General features: G+C 35.3%; 1 protein-coding gene and 1 long non-coding RNA gene across 9 annotated transcripts in view; one reads left to right on the top strand and one right to left on the bottom strand.

The window, feature by feature from the left end:
- LOC106730042 overlaps nt 1–17,631 on the bottom strand; it is a 455,276-nt gene that overhangs the window by 428,079 nt on the left and 9,566 nt on the right. The window contains exons 2-3 of the long non-coding RNA XR_004318244.1: nt 15,944–16,052; nt 11,615–11,676 (exon numbers count right to left, since the gene is read on the bottom strand). This is a non-coding gene — a long non-coding RNA (uncharacterized LOC106730042). The remainder of the gene's footprint in view (nt 1–11,614; nt 11,677–15,943; nt 16,053–17,631) is intronic.
- Nucleotides 12,744–17,631, top strand: part of MEF2C (myocyte enhancer factor 2C) — a 162,194-nt gene continuing 157,306 nt past the window's right edge. For 4 of the 8 annotated variants that reach the window (XM_032475838.1, XM_032475813.1, XM_032475830.1 and 1 more), the window contains exon 1: nt 12,744–12,963. The gene's annotated coding sequence lies outside the window, so the exon portion shown is untranslated. Of the gene's footprint in view, nt 12,964–15,395; nt 15,429–17,631 lie in introns of all 8 variants that reach the window. The other 4 variants (XM_032475804.1, XM_032475744.1, XM_006187965.3 and 1 more) reach the window with 3 other exon arrangements.

The following is a 17,631-nucleotide window of genomic DNA, read 5'->3' as shown; positions in this document are numbered from 1 at the left end:
AGGAAGAGCTGTATGCTCACTCACACTGAGTTTTATGGATCTGATTTAAACAAAGTGTTATCATTTCTAGGGGTATTTGCAAAATCCAAAAATTTTAATCTCTAATTATGCAACTTCAGGCATCAGCAAGCAGGTAAAGGAGGCATTTGAGGAGCCTGATGGCCAACTCTGTGGTCATGAAACAGCAGGAAGAGATGTCTGATTTCCTTGCTTACAAGGGCAACTCCAAACATTGTCATCAATGGCCAGCGCTCCAGCTCAACAGGAACCCACTCTTGTTCCATTTTCTTAAGAACAAAATAATCCAGTAACCTGTGAACCACATCTACCAAGTGACATTCATGCCTCTAAGAAGTTCTGGCTGTAGACTTTATCCCTGGGATGGGACTTAACACCATCTGGTCTGTATCCCATTTGGAACTGACTAACACCACAATTATAAGAAGCATCTACACTAGAAATTCCCCAATCTCCAAATCCTGTCAGGTAATTATAAACAATGCTTAATTTACTCCAATGCTGAACAAACTCAAGATTCCTTGTTATAGACACCTCAAACTCAGATGAAAACTAAACTATTTATTTTAAAAAGTAGATGTCCCTAATGTTCCAATCTAGTATAACTACAAATTGTTTTGATTGCCTTTATTTTGCAAATCAGATATTCCAGAGCCACCTTTATTGCCAAACATAAAAGCATCCCACTGCACACCTCAACAGAATTGTCTGTATATCCTTAATGTCTTTCCAAGCACTTTTATGCAGTCAGCACTCTATACATTAGGAAAGGAATGGATGTGCGCTTTGTGGGTTTCTTATAATAGCAATGAACCTTCACAATCAGACCCATTCCTTAATTTTGCTTACTTTTTTATTCAGCTGCATTGATACTACATTGCTAGACAAAGATAAGAATGAGTATGAGACTTGAGTTTAAAAAAACAATACCGCCATCCAAGGAGCAAGTGCTGAGCTTGTGAAAAAAACAGCTCCCGTTTTATTAAATAATAGTGTTCATGCAAGGATGTCTGAAGTACTCTGCAAGGCTAATTAGGACAGATCAATGTACACTTACCTCTCTAGAAGGCTGAAAGGTGTGTAGTGACTACGTGCCATTAAAAATTTACTTGACCATGGGCACCAGATGATGTCCATGAGGGAATGACCCTGGTGTGCACTCTAAGTTTCCATTTTGATCATGTCATCTCCAATGAATCAAAAATGTCATAGACACCATTACTATCACACAGCCTCATAGCAGCTGATGTGCTATATATGTTTGAAAGGATTGTATCAATTAACTATATTATCTATAAAGCCATGCTTGCAATTACTACCACTTCACAATTTATCATTAACACATTTGGCATATTTTTTTTCCAAAGTAACATTTATTTAAAGGTTAATCAAAATTCTTAGAACAGCATTTATTATAATGTGATTTTTGATAATTGACTAAATCAGTGGCTCTTAAGAAAAACACCCTTGTCTCAGTCCTTTTCAGTATACACCACAGTGCCATGTGGGGAAAAGAAATACATATTAGAAATGTTCATTTGAGACCTCGTCATGGAAGATCATATATTAATGTAATCAGGTGGTACATTTACATGCTCATTAGTAATCCATCATTAGTCCAAATGCTCACTATTAGGAATAAATGTACAACAAGTTATTCAGAATACCCAGAAATAGTATTTCTGATTTAAACATTCAGAATAAGCTGACTGAAATAAGTGCACATCTTGAATTTGAACTTTCAAGGCACATCACTAAAGTCAATCAGTTATGTCAGGACACTCAAAATAATCTCAATTATAAAATTCCTGCCCCTCCCTTAAGGGGCGGGTTCAGTAGGGGAGAGTTCCAATATCTGAATCTTTTTAATTCACTGTAACTGCAAAAATTCCTGATGAAGTGTGTGTTTAAATTTTATGCTTTAATACATAGCATGCCACTAAAACCACATTAGTTATGCTTTATGCTGTTTAATCATATGTCAAAATCTGTAAAATCTATTCTAGCATGCTAAGGTAATTTAACTGCAATTAATCAATCAAGGAAATAAATAAAATGTAATAAATGCCAAATAATGTAACATTTTTAAAAACAAACTACTATCTGCACATTTATTCTAAAAATACTTACTAGCCAACACCATTGAAGGAAAAACAGACTGAAAATTAGATTTACTGAATCTTTTTCCCATTAGCAGCTAGCTTGCTCTAAACTTACAAATGTTTGAAAAAGATCTTTGGCATGATCTGATTTTCCAACTAAAATGTGAGTAACTTGAGCATCAAAACTTACCATTTTTTTTTACCCCTGTGCCTAACACAATGTTTTAATTATAATAGGTGTATAGTGTGTACTGGATGAAAGAATGAATGATTCAAATACGCACAAACTAGATTCTTTCATCATAATGTTTAGGACCTACAACAATAGTCCTACTTTCTTCTGGCAAAAATTGTATATTATACTTTTTTGGCATTAAACTAAAGGTAGTGTCACTTTCTTTATTAATTCTTTCCTTTTTTCATAGAGTCAGTTAGGAACTAGCAAGGAAGGTTGGTGATGTGTGTGTTTGTATTTCTTCCCCCAAATGAAAACAGTGATTTTCTTTCCAGGGATGCAATTTAACAGTTTGATGGATATACTTTTGGACTAAGACTAGGAAGGACAATTATAAGTCCTGGGTCCAGTCGGCAAGAATTCATTAAGCACCAAGTGCATCCCCCACATTAGTCACTACGATTATGCCAATGAGTCAAAAGTATGCTCCTGCTTTCCAGGCCATAATTCAGAGAAGACATATATGTGTTTATTCAACAAGCATTACAGACTACACTTTACTCCATGCAAAGCACCAAAGGGGAGGAGGACAGCCAGCAACTCTCAGTTCTCAAGAAGGGTCTAACAAAGGAATTAACCAGTAACCGTATGTCAAGCAAAAAGTCATGAATATCATTGAAAAACTACAAACTCATTTCCATGGGAACCCCAGAAGAGACGCTGGTGAAATCATGGAAGTCTTAAGGAAGCAGATGGCATAAAAATAGATGAAGAGAATCTCCCAGATAATATAAATTAGTGCATTTACTAGGGATGAAGGAATCGAAAGTAAGAGCCCAAAAGTTTTCAGAACAAGTTACTCGCTTTCTTGATAATGACTGAATCTATTTCTTCTCATCAAATTCTTGCTGACATAAAATGATAACTTCTCGATTAACGACCACCCAGCACAAAGAACGTTGAAAAATTTGCTGTTCAAGGTTCCTGGTGATAACTGTAGCTGAGAAATCTCAAGACTGAAACTGTCACAATCATATGACAACAAACGAGACTTGCCCTTCCCACCACCACTCCACCCACTGACATGTGGCTATGAGGCACCTGAACTGTGATTAGTCCAAACTGAGTTGTCCTGTAAGTGTGAAATACACACTGGACTTCAAAGACTTAGTTACAAAAGAAAAAAGAAAGTAAAATATACCAATAATTTTTAATATTGGTTACCTGTTGATATCATATTATTTTGGATATTTCAAATGGAATATGTATATTATTACGTTATTTTTACATATATCTTTTTACTTTTTACTGTGGATACTAGAAAATTATTGAACAGTGCTAGTCCAAAGGCATTTTGAAGAAGGATAACTTTTTAAGTATTTCATGCTAGAAAGGAAGGATAAAATTCAGCAACATGCACTGGCATTTCAAATGATTATCTGATATAAAAATTTTATATAAGGAGCCACAAAACACTCTTCCCCCAAAATGCACAGTTGAGAAAACAAGAGCATCTTTCTTGATGAACTGAATCTCCTGCCCCACTCTGACCTGATAGTAAGTGGCATTAGTTTTTATACCTCCCTTTTTCTCTGGCAGAATGCTTCAGTCTAAAATTCAAGTTACTCAAATGCAGGCTTTTTTGATACAGCCTAGATTTTCTGGTTCAGTTTAACACCACCCCTTCTTTCTTATTTGCCTTGGTTCTGCCCCTTACTGTAATGGTCTTACTGTAAGTTATGGTAAAGCTTTTTGGAAATAAGAAGAGTTAAATATCAAATAAGAAAATGAGTGAGCCTCTTACTATGGTGTAATCAGTGAGAGACAACTCTCAAGAGACTCACTCGGTCTGTGGCCCTTCTCCCTGTTACAGGCATGAGGCATGATGGATGTTTACCAGTATCGGGCCAGTCTTCACATTTGGGATCATAAATACAGAGCTGATCCATCCAAGGCTGTCACCCAAGGGTCAGTGAGATTTGTTGGCACAATATTCAAACTGCACAGTGAGTCTGAAGTCACATGCAGCTGTAGGTAACACAGTATCAAATCAGGCATTGGAAGGAGCAACTATCCAAATACCCAGACATCAGGCAGGTGGTGGTCATCTTCTGATCTGATCATATTTTGTAAGATATCACAGTGTGGAGGGAGGACAGAGATAGCATCCCAAGATCCAAGGAGACCTAGCAGAGACCTAGGCCCATAAAGAGAGGAAGGGGATAATTTCTGTGACAGTGAGGCCACACAAACCCCTGGAACTAGGCTCAGAGTCATGGCCTCCCAGATCCCAAGGACTACAGAGATTCAAGCTGAGATTGAGCAGTAAGCCTAGCAGTTGTAGTTGGGCAATCAGATGTACCCACTGAGGAAGAAAGAGTCAAAGGCTCTGGATATGCTTCCTACTATTGGTTTTGGTCCAGGAACTGACGGGCTTAGCTACAGGTGGGAACATCAGTATACTCAGCTCAGTTTTGCTCAGGTAGATGCACGGCTAAGAACAGAGATGGTGGCAGTGCCTCTCCCCTCATGAACTGGAGACATTATACTGGTACCTATGCAATACTTATTTTAAAATTAATGTTTCAAGGATATTTAAGCTGCCTAGAAAAAAAAATTCAGAGTTTCCTAAATCTATGAAAAAGCCACTGTTTCCTGTTAATACCTATTCCTCTTCAAAAAAAAAAAAAAATGCTTGTAATATTATTTACTGTAGAACCAGACTAACATAGTACAATCTTAAGGCTGTAAGAAAACTATAGAATGTTATGTAACTTTAGGAATCCTTATAAATAAATACATTTTAAAGAAATAAATAAGAATAAGAAATAAGTAATAATTTTCTCAGATAATCAGAGCTGGGATAGGATACAGAAAATATCATGGCCATCTAAAAATCAAGACCACACTGTCAGCACAAATTACTGGAAAATGAGAAAGAAATACACTAAGTCACCTGTACTATTGACGTAATTGTATGTTTTCTTAAACAGTTTTAAAGGATTTAGCACACAAGTAAGTTTTTATTTCAGAAAATCATAATTAATAAAATGTCAAAATGAGAGGTAATACACAATTGGCCACCACAAAAAAATGAGAAAAAGTATCAGGATCTGATCAATAACAAATGACCTGTTAAATCTAAAATATATTATTGCTATGTTAGAAAAGTTTGAAAAAAATGGATCAAGAACCCACCACTTCATCAATGTAAAAAAAAAAAAAAAGAAGACATTCAAAAGATAGAACTAGTGTGAATTTCAAAAAGCAGACATAAGCAATTTCAAATTGGCTGCTATGTTCATAAAGGTAAATGACAAAAACGCCTATCCATACACTTTAAAATTCTATTTCAGGGAGACTCAGATCGGATTAAAAACTCTACAAATGTTTTCTGCCCAGTGAATATTCCAGTAACACACGCAGGTAGAGACTCAGACACCCTCCTTAGTCCAAGGGCAACTCCAAGGATGTCTTCCTGACACTGAGAGGAGGGGTGAGTTTCTGGAACAACTACAACCAATCACATCACAATATTTCCACCTTATATATTGTAAATCCTCCTTTTCATAGATCTGTGAAATAGACACAGCCTAACAAAAACTCTAAGATAACTGAGTTGTCACATTGAGTGGCTTTCCTAGTGCCTCCTACCAAGTACCAAAATATGTCCCCCAACATATCAGAAATAATATATTTTCTACTGAGTTCCAAGGGGGGAAAAACTTTTATAACTTAAGAAAACTCAAAATACGTGACAGTCTGTCACTGATTTAAAATACGTTCCAGTAACAAGTGACAGTGTATGTACAACACCCTCTGCAGCTGTATGTTCATCTCCACACACAAAGGCTATTTATTTCTAAACAGGTCACAGTAAAGCTTTGGTTGACGTGTACTGATGGCAGAATAGGGTCTGAGATGAGCCAAAGCTTTGTGTAATCCAAAACTCATTGATATTTAAATTTGGAATGGGTCTTTGAACTTACGTTTGAACATGTCATGAGAACATGAGACTCCTGTTACTTTGTACACGCTCATTCTTAGAAAGTTTGCCTTGTATGGTGAAGGTATTTTACTGAGGCCTTAACGACTAGGGCACGTCACCATGTGTGCTGAGGGTGGGGGAGGGCTGCTCACAAGCCTTCCGCAAGCCCATCACCGCTAATACATACCCTTCCAATAGAAGCAGGAGCTGCCAGGGACACTGCGGGAGACAAGGGAGTAGTAGAGACACTGCCTCTTGGGACTAAGATCTTCCTCCACTCACATGCTCTACAGTGCTTCCCATACGCTGAGTCGTATTATAATGCACTGGCTGTTTCATTTCTCCCATCTCCCATGAAGTGCCAGATTTTTAAGAAAAAACATTTTATTTTGAAATAGTTAAAAATTCACAAAAAGGTGCAAAGAAATGTCCTCTGCTGTATAACCTTTCCCAGCCCCTCCTCCTCCTCCCAGTGTTAACATGTTACATGACAATAGCAAAACCAGGTAACTGACATTGGTACACAGAGCTTATTCAGACTTCACAAGTTATACATACACTTATTTGTGTATTTGTGTGTGCGTGTGTGTGTGTGTGTGTGTGTGTAGCTGTATGCAACTTTATCATATGTGTAGCTCGGAGCACCCACTAACAGTCAAGACACTTAACTGCACCATCATCACAGACTCCCAGTGCCACCCTTTCAGGTCCACACCTAATCCCTCCCCTCCCCTCTCATCCCTGGCAACCACAAATCTGTCCTCCATTTCTATAATTGTGTTATTTTATGAATGTTGTATAAATAGAGACAAACAATAATGTACCCATTTAAGATAAATTTTTTTCATTCCGCGTAGTTTCCTCGAGGTTGACCCAAGCTGTTGCCCACATCAATAGCTCATTACACTTTATTGCTAAGTAGTATTCCACACTATGGCTCTATCACAGTCTGTTTAACCATTTATCCATTATGGACATTCGGGTATTTCCAGCTTGGGGCTATTACTAATAGAGTCATTTTGAATACTCATGTACAAGTTTCAGTGTGAAAATAAAATGGCAAGATTTTTAAGGGTAGTGTGATTCATCACTATTATCTCCAACACTTTATACAACACGTCGTAGGTAATCAAAATATTTGCTGAAGGAATGAATGAATGAACCACGAAACTGTCTCTAAATGGCACAAATAAAAATAGGACTCATCTTGTGGAAAAAACCTAATTAGTTGGGAGGGCATATATCAGCAAGAGGCCCTGTAAGTTACGTTGGCAGTTTAAAGACTGTAGCAGTGCCCCACAGGACACACACACACACAAACACACAGAGCAATTAAAACATTCTTCAGTTTGTTTTAAATACTGAGCTTTATGTTAAGATACTGCTTGACTTACAAAGCTATGGTTGAATTTTTGAGAAATAATCCGAGAGACTTCCTATCCAGCCAAGATGGACTAAGAGGGGTTAGATTTCCCCCCTTCCTAAAACAACCACCACCAAACTCTGACAAAATGTATGAAACAATGATTTTTAAGACACAGGACATCAGGCAAGAAAGAACAGTGGTCCCTGAGAGATGAGAAGCCAAGGAGGTGAACCTTATGATCACCCTGCTTACTGTCTTGAGGGTTGAGACAGCAGTGGCATGGAGGGTAACTCAAGGGACACAAATGCCCCACCTGTGTTGAGGAAACAGAATGGAAGGCATGTGGGAATAAGGTGGCTACAGTTCAAGGTCAGAGCACGTGGCAGAGGGCTGCTACACAGAGAACGCTCTCCTGAGACCTGTGGAGTCCCACTCAGGAACTGAGCACAGTATTGATCTGGGTAAATGTGTGAGGACACTATCAGAGGCTGGGTATTCCTTAACTCTAAGGAATAAATGGATCTAAGCAATGATCAATATCTGCTAACGTTTCAAATCGAGAGAGAATCAGTAGTCTTGCCCAGCCTTCTCCAAATGGTCTGGTCAAGGTCCTAGCATTAACAGAAAAGGCATAGGACGGAAGATCTTGTTAAATAGTTCCACAGGAATGCATCAGCAAATACAAACTATGGAAAGCTGGACAAACACAAACAAACCAGTTTTCTCAGGAAATAAGGAAAAATAAACAGAGGGGAACCTATACATTAAAAGAGAAGTATCAACCAACTGCAGTGTATGGATCTTATTTGTATTCTGTTTCAAACAGTAAAAAGTAATTCTAAACATTTTTGAGACAATTGGGAGAATCTGAATATTGATTTAACATATTTGATAACAATAAGGAAATACTTTTAGGTGTGGTTATTTTTTAAATGTGATTCATTTTTTTTCGATTTAAAAAAGTTCTAATCTTTTAAAAATGCCTGCTGAAATATTACAGGATGAAATGATGTTGTGTCTGGAATTAACTTCAAAATAATTTGGGGTGGGGGTGAGAGGTGGGCATGGGGGTATGACGAAAGAAAATTTACCATGACATGACAGTTGTTGAAGGTGGGTGTAATTGGATGGAAGTTCACTGCACTATTCGATTTTTAAATCTGCTTGGAATTTTCACAAAATAAATTTAGATAAATAAACTTAAAAATACATAAAGAAGTACAGTATCCATCGAGGCGGTGGCTAAGGACTCAGAGCTCACAGTCTATGTTTTTGAATCAAAACAATTTGTCAGACACAGAGATATCAGAGATAATATTTTACAAGGACACTGAAGACTGAATGGAGGACTGTCTTCTCTACACAGAACACTGGTTTTTAAGCAAGAATAGACCTTTTCTCTGAAAATCCAACAGCATGCAAGTGGTTGACTACCTATTCTAAGACACCAAAAAACATCAAAGGAGGTCAAAAAGCTGGGTCTGTAAATGTGATTGTTACTTCTTCTTGTTCTTTTCCTAAGGCAAGAAGTCTAACAGAGCGTAGGACTGTTCTCCTTCCAACAGCATCCTTGCAATACAACTCATCCAGTTCAATTTGGCCATTCCCACGTTTACTGATTGCTTAACAACTCTATTTTCTGCTCACTTTTAGTTTTGGGGTTTTGAGATGAGGGCAAAGGAATCTTTAGAGATGTCTGAAATTCATTTTCAAGTCAGATAATTCATTAGAAAGTATGCTTTATCTAGAAACTGTTTTTCTTTCTTTCGTTCCTTTTTTTTTTTTTTTTTTTGGCAGCAGAAGGGATACTCTGAGTAGCTTGTCCAAGGTTATGCCAAAAGAAATTTCCTCTCTCTTCTTAATTTATCTGAATTCTGCCCTCCAAAAGGACATGCCCAAGGGCAATGAATAGAGTTCTTAAGAAGATGAGTGTTTTATCATTCATTTAAAAAATTCTTCATGGTCTTTAGTTTAATATCCTATAAAAAACCAATATCCTACATATAACTCATTTCTTAATCAAGAATGAGTTGATTTACAAATTTTTTTTAAAAAATCAATGTAAATTTAAAATTCTCAGTATTTTTAGGTAATTATTCTGTCTATAATATTACTGTACTAGTACTATTATTAAAATATCAACATGCACCCTAAAGTTTATTTTCATTGAATGCAAAAAAGCCCATGGGAGCAGATTTAAAACCTGAGATGTACTTTGGGAACAGAATCAACTTTGGAGAATCAAGGCCAGTGGGCATTTACATAGGCTGGTTACATTTTCAGAAGTATTTGTAAGGATGTACTACATACTGCAGAAATTCTAACTGCATTTTTCAAAATATTTATGATTATAGTTAGAACTCCCATTAAGGTGTTTTTCTTTTTACAGACAGTCTTGCTTGCAATGACCATTTTAAAAGTTGCTACCCTAGGCTTATAAAACAATATTATAATGTCTTCCCACTAACCATATTAAAAACTGTCATCTCTGGGAAATGCTACAAAAAATTTCAATGCCAACAATAATTCAAGTATTAAAGCAAATATAAAAATTGATAGTTTAATCTACAAAGGATTAAAAAGACTTTGCAAGAGAGTATTTTAATTTCTGATAAGAGCAAAATAATAGTATAGTAGCCACTAGTCACATATGGCCTATGTATTTTATATATATACTTTTTTATTTGGCCTATATAAATTTAAACTAATTAAATAAAACTCAAAACTCAGTTACTCCATCACACGAGCCACATTTCAAGTCCTCAAGAGACACATGTGTTGACACTGGACAGTGTAGATACAGAACATGTTCATCATCACAGAAAGTTCTATTGAATAATGATGGTCTTTGTTAGAGAGACCACCACTGGTGAACTGATGTGCAGATATCAATTTATTTCTATCAAGCCAATTTTTCCTTTGGTATAAGAGGTTGAATTAAACTGACTGAATTTAAATGATCTTTCCAGAAAACTCTATATTCCAATGTAAACACTTAAAATTCTGCTACAAGAATCGCAGTGTAGATTTCCTTTTTCTTCGTGCTACAAGGAGAATGGGATTTTTAAAAATTCCGTTTCCTCAAGATACAGAAGTATAACATTAACTGGTCTTCTCTTTCACTTTGCATTTTCTTTCTTTGTAACCGTCTATTCTAACCCTGCTCTGCTTCCAAGTTTACCCAGCAATGGTCCAATCTTTATTTTGTGGCGAGGAATTTCTAGTTTAGAGGGCAGCACTTCAGGCCTCCAACTCCACACTTACGAAGTTTGTAACTAGCATCAAAAAAAAAACCTCACAGCCTAGCCAGGTCCTTCTACCAAGTAAAGGGTTTAATTTAGCAGAGACACTGAGTGATATAATCTTTATCAAAGAAAGACTGAATGAAAATAATACGCCAACCTCCCGAACCTTTATGCAAACAGATTTTTGCATCTCTGAAATTATACTTTTTTCAAAATTCTTTGTGCTGTCTAAATACTTAACCTCATCTCTGCTCACTTGCTTACTCCCCAAGTAAAGTCTAAAAAGAAATAAATTGCTATAAATGTTTACCAATAAAGTATTACTTTCCAAGCAATTTTTTTCTTAATTTTTAAAATTGAAAAAGTTTCATTACAATTAGGTAACTGCTCCTGGCACAAGGCCTCTGAAACACTGTTTCTCAGACACTAATGAGTTTTAGAAAAGTTTGAAACTCCCAATTCATTAGGACTTTGAGTAGCTGTTTGTAACTTAGGATGAGAATTGGTGGAGAGATTGTGACTAAACACATAATTTTATGAAATATGATGAAAAACATAAGGGTTTTGTTATGATGCACATAACAAAGAACCTGTTTCTTTTTAGCAAGCTCCTAAAAAGTACCTCCCGTATAATTATTAAATAAAAACACTCACTTATTCAGTACTCAGCTAGCTTTTAAACTCTGAATAAGAGAAGTACACAGTGAGAGGGGTACTTACATGGTTTCCTTGGATACTGGATGATGCCATTCAGGTCTATGTTTTTATCTGAAAGTGGTGCCCTGTGGAGAAATGAGGCTTAGTGAGTGGCTGTTTATGCATAGTAAGTAAATAGGAACTTTGTTTATTTTACAAAGCATTTTTTATTTTGACCCAGATTTCTTTTCCTCATCGCACCCAACGGCTGTAAACAGCAATAATATGGTAGAACAGGTATTCTGCACAACTCTTTTTAACACCACTTAAGAAAACATAATTATTAAAGTAGAAACTCAGAATGCCGAGGCTAAGCACATTACTTCTTGTGCTGCTTTATATATCTTGACTACTATATTTATGTCAGACATATCAATGAACACTGCCTGCCTCTCTCTTTTCCTTCAAAAGGAAATGCTCTCAAACTATCAATAAAGAAATCAATCTAAAAAATTCACATAAATGATAAATGTCCTTACCTTAACCAGAGAGTAAGAGAACTCTAGCTTCGGCCCACTCCTAAACACCCAACGCTTCCACAGACATCAGCTGCCATTTTAAATGTTGTACTGGGATCCTCCATTCTCAACAGTGTAAGTGCCATGAGCATACAATTTGGACATTGAGTCTCTCAGAACTACACGCTTTCTAATTTTGGTAGCGTGATTAATCCCTCCTATGTGATAAGTTTTTAACCTAATATTTCTTTGGATCGAAAAGAACAAATGAGCTACAGCAAAGAATGGCAACTGATTTTAATGCTTAACACAATTTAATAACCTGGAGTGAAGTAAGTGTGTGCTATGTTTCCATTAAAAAGTTTCCAGCCACAATTAATTGAACAAAAACTCGTCTTATTCCAAGATTAGTCTTGGAAATGTAATTTTAAAGTCTGTGTGAAATGGGGGAACTTACGTTTTACCATATGAAAGCAATCTCATTTTTTAGGAACGATTTTTGGATAGACTTCCGAGTTGATATTTTCCATTTGAACTGGCAGCAAAGGGGCTTGGAAGGGGGGAGGGGAGAAAAGCAATTCTGTGTTCTTCTGCCAGCACTGACAAAGGTCTGCTTGTCAGTGATACCTTTACAGCTAAATTTACCCCAGAGTGACAGGAACAGGTGCACCTCGGCCTGCCAGACACTTGTGCACAGGGATCACGCATCTTACGGCTTGACGATCAAGGGGGGAAAGCCTGGGTCTTCATAGAAAAGGAGAGGAGGCAAACGCAGCCCAAACTGGGGGGTTTCTCTTCAAAGCCAGCTGGTCTGGCTTTATTCTACAGGAATTTTTTTACCTGTCAGAGTTTGGACAACAAAGCCCTCAGCAGGTGCTGACGGGTACAACTTCCTGGAGAAGCAGAAAGGCACTGGTGAGTTTCAATTGCCAAAATATATTTTTTAATCTCTAAAAGTTGATTTTGTTATCTTGGAAGAGGCACTGCTGAGGTACCTACATTCAGAACACTGAGGAGACCACTGGAATCAGAGCCAACTAACTCAATAGTGGGTTTATCTGTTGTAGAAGGTAGGGCTATTACCATTTGACAATTTTTCAGAGTTAAAGAAAGGTTATACTTTATATTTTTAATGTGGGTCTCTTTCATCACTATCTTCAATATCTTAAAAATGAAGAATTAATTATATATATGATATTAGACTATCCAAATAAATACACAAATACTATTTCATCCCTTTACCTAATTCTGTCATAATCTATTCATTCCAAATAAAATGTTATTTTTCAATAAATCTCCAAATAAAAATGTGAAATGGTACATGCTCTTTTCAAATGTTTCATGTGCTAGTATTTTTCACGTGTGCATGTGACAGGAATATGATTAGAGAGAATATGAAATTAATTTTATTGTAATACATTTTTTTAAAACATGTATTGCACAGAATGTTTAATAATGAAAGTGGCAACATTTTCTCATAACTTTACAAAGAGTTTCTTTAGAGAAAAATCTTTGGAATGAACAATCAATACAGTACTAACGCATGTTTTTACGTCACTGATTTCCAAAATTAGTACATTTATATATTTGGTATTTTTATTTTGTGAATTCAAAAGTTTAGGCAAAAATATTTTTTTCAGAATAGGACTTTAATTAATGCAAAACATGGAAAAGTGAGACCACATGTTAGGACATATTTTTAAAAAGAGATTCTATTTCAAGGATTCATTCTTTTAACTATGCTTCACAGCATTTCTCTACAAATTGTTGTATTATAGCAAATTGAAAACATTTATTTAAGCAAGTAAGGAGCTCAAAGCTAGGGACTATACATAGTAAACATATGAAACCATTTTAATAACCAAAATCTATATTCACAAGCAACATGGACTAATGAATGTAAAAGACACACAGCATACATTGAGCAAGAATGCTATAAATTATGATGCAGAAAATCAATTTTCTGGGCTGTGGGGGGTAGAATTGGTGCTTAAGAAGAGAAATGCTCCCACCAATATAAATGAATACTGTGAAGCAATTGTCTTATTCTGATGATCTCATAAATAATTTTCAATCTGCATGCTTAATACATAGTCACATAGTGGGAAAATAGTAAGATTTTTTTAATACCCACAGTATCTAAAACAAGTGTCAAATCAATGATGATACGGGTATGTCCTGAATTTATATGTATCACACTCTATCAGACTGAGTTAATTGCTGTTTAAAATTATGAAATATTTGTGGTTTAATAATTACCAGAAATGATCTACCCCACCAAAAAATCTAATTTTTTGAAACATAATCTTATCTACATTTCAGTGAACCCATATTTTAAAAAACTGAAACCCAAATCTGATTTCCATAATAAATTACTAAATGTAGAATACGGTTCAGAAAATTAAAACCTCTTATTTTTTAAAAAAGAAATACATTGTGATTCAAACTGCTATTTTTGTGTGATATTTTAAATCTTCAGTATATTGATTCTGGCACCTGAGTAACCATGGTCACTGAATTTTTTAGTTAACATTATCTCTTAAAGAATGAGTATGTACTCAATGCAAATGATAATTTTTTTACTTATCTGGTCTGTTAAATACATATTCCTAAAGAATCAAGCACTTGCTTTTAAAGATGACTAATTATTGCAAAACTGAACATACACTCTTAAGTCAACTTCAAAATTACATTTGAGTTTTTATGTGCAATACAATTAGCTATGATTATAATACTGTCTTTCATTAACATTAAGTACAAGCAATACAAAAGTTCTTCCAAACTATTTTTTTTGACTCTTATGAATTACTTAAGTGTGACTGAACCTGTAAGAAACAATGTTAGGTATAGCCCAAATATTTCTAAATAACTAAAATTTATAAGTTTAACTATGCTCTAAATTGTGGGCTTAATCTAAAATTCCATTATATTTCTTTTAATTATGAGAAGAAGCTTTAATTACTTGTTTGCCATGCAGCTACATGTCTGTCCTTCTGATAAACCTTCAACTTTCCTGTCAGGAAAATACCTACGCCAACTCCCTCAATGTATGGGAATGGTTTATTTTAATAAGTCTTAGTCAGAAACTGTGGCTTAAAGTTGCAATGACTCATACATGCCCTAAAAGTTTAATTTTAAAACACATGTACTTTAAGTATTATTTGCAATATATGTTCATGTGTTAAGGAGAGCTTATTTATACTGGAGAAAAATTAATTATTCTCCCATTTCAGAAAGACATTTGAAAAACATTTTCTTTACCTTATATATTCATAGGGAAAATCTTGGTTCTCCTGGCACTCAATTCCAGAAAATTGTATTCTGAATATCAATCTATTTAATTTCAGGACAAAGAAGTTTCCAGCTAAAATGGTTTACTTGTAAGTATTTAAAGAAACAAAAATTTTGGCAGCTTTATATGTATCTCCTCATTGACCAGCCACCTGACTGACAGCTGTCAACTGTCTGTGAGCCAAATGTAACCCAGTAAAGATAAAAATTACATATTACTCATCCCTGTTGATAATACCTGGTGCCAGCAGGTTTTCAAATAGGAATAACTAGACTGTAGATATAAAGAAGTAAAAGAGGAATAATTTCCACCATCTACCATCCCTCCTCTGTCACTAACTTGTTTCCCCTTCCTTTTCCTACCTCCCCTACCTCTCTCAATGTCCATATCTCACACCGACAAAGAGTTAATTTCCTTAAAGGAACTTCAGATAAATGTAATGAGTGTGTATCCATGAAAATACTGGGCAGCCAGGTAATGATGCCCACACATTTCTTTCAATCAAATCTTCTTTTAAGTTCATGGAATCTTTGCAAGAGTCTTTGAAGCTTTCAACTACTCATTTTAAAGAAAATGAAACAGAAGCACAAAAATGAAAGTTACCTAAGATCATCAATGTGAGAATGTAGATGCAGGCTTGGGTCTGTGTCCCACCTTCATATCCAGTGATTTTTTTTGCCTTCTATTAGACTTAAACATGTGGACTGTCACACTATAAGTAAAAAAGAGCACATGAAAATTAATGTGAATTACATTCCTTTGGAGAAGCATATTCAGTCACAAAATGTAATACCTTTTAGAGAAGTACAGATTTACCAGAGTATATTAAAATGTAGTTTAAAAAAAACATAAACACATTAAAATTTCTATGGTATGAATTCTCATTTAGGTTCTCTTTACTATTTAAGTTGATTTTAAACTGAAAATACTAAAGGTGCACATGAAGTAGCAGAAATAAAAAATAATCAATGGCAGCATATATGTTTAGATGAATGAGAAATGAAAAGTTCAGGTTGAAATTTTTTTTTGAAATAATAGAGAATAATTAAAAATACCAAATATACCAACACATAAGCATATGCATAATACTCAAGTGCAGAATATATTAAACAGTTCATATAACTGACCCAACAACTAACTAGCTTATATGTATGTGTGTTCATTACTAAACCTCTCTGGATCCTAGTAGCTTCATCAGCAAGTGTTTCCTAACAGTTCAGAAATTCTTTAACTCAGTAATCCTGTATTAATATAACCATCTGATATTTATTCAAATAATTATTAATTATTTTAATATTTTATATTGTTATAATATAATTTGTTGGTAATGCTCCACAACATACTGATTCAGTCAAGGTCATGAAAATATATTCAAATTAAATACCTAATTTTTTCTGACCCTCCAGAAAAGGAATTGTTTAGAAGATATCTACCATGTTCTGAATTTTAAATAATTTATGTTAACCCTAGGCTTTGGAGCAATATTTGCCTGTGAGAAGTGTTTGCTTTAAAATCCAGACATGCAAACACATTTTTTTTAAAAAAGGAGAGGGAAGCTTAAAACATTGATATAGGATATGGGAGGAAATTGTGGAAAGGGTTTCCTTGCAAGGGATTAGTCTAAAATAATCTCCAACATCTCTATGATACCATTTAGCAACTAAATTATATATCTAAATTTACAAATGAATTTGCTTATTCTATTACATTTAGTCCAAATCAACATTAGTCATTAATCAGCAAACCATTTAACAATACGCAGTAACAGTATGTAAATCAACTGCAAGCAAAATAATCAGTAAATAATATCCATTTCTAACAACTGAGAAAGACAGGGGTGTCAAAGCAAAATATGCAAAATCACAGGACTTTCAAATAAATTTAACCATCTCCCTGTATCTCAAATGACTGTTAGTGAAAGTGAATGATGACTTGTCCCTTGTCTGCCTTTGAAGGATCATAAATGTTTTCTCCTCAAAGCTGAAGAGTGCTGTCCACAAAGCACCAGAGCAGAAGTAGGGTGCTCTGAGCTGTAGTCTCTGTTTGCACTGCTTAGTAATTTTGTAACTGGAAACAGATCATGTAACCTCTGAGAGGCTACTGAACGGATGAGACTCTTGCTAGGCTGTGTGCAAATCAGAGGAAAGGAAGTTTCAGTTATCCAATAAGAAGGCGTATCCTCTGCTGTGTGTGAAGTCCCAAAAGGACTCTGGACCTTACTGGTGGGTTCCGTTCTGCAGTGGCATGCTCTGCCCTCTCCTTATTGCTGTAAGTAGCTCACCATGTCAGCA

This window comes from Camelus ferus, chromosome 3 (assembly GCF_009834535.1).
Source record: "Camelus ferus isolate YT-003-E chromosome 3, BCGSAC_Cfer_1.0, whole genome shotgun sequence".
NCBI classification, from domain to species: Eukaryota; Metazoa; Chordata; class Mammalia; order Artiodactyla; family Camelidae; genus Camelus; species Camelus ferus.
Note: the sequence above shows the minus strand (reverse complement) of the source record. Positions and strands in the feature narration are given on the sequence as shown.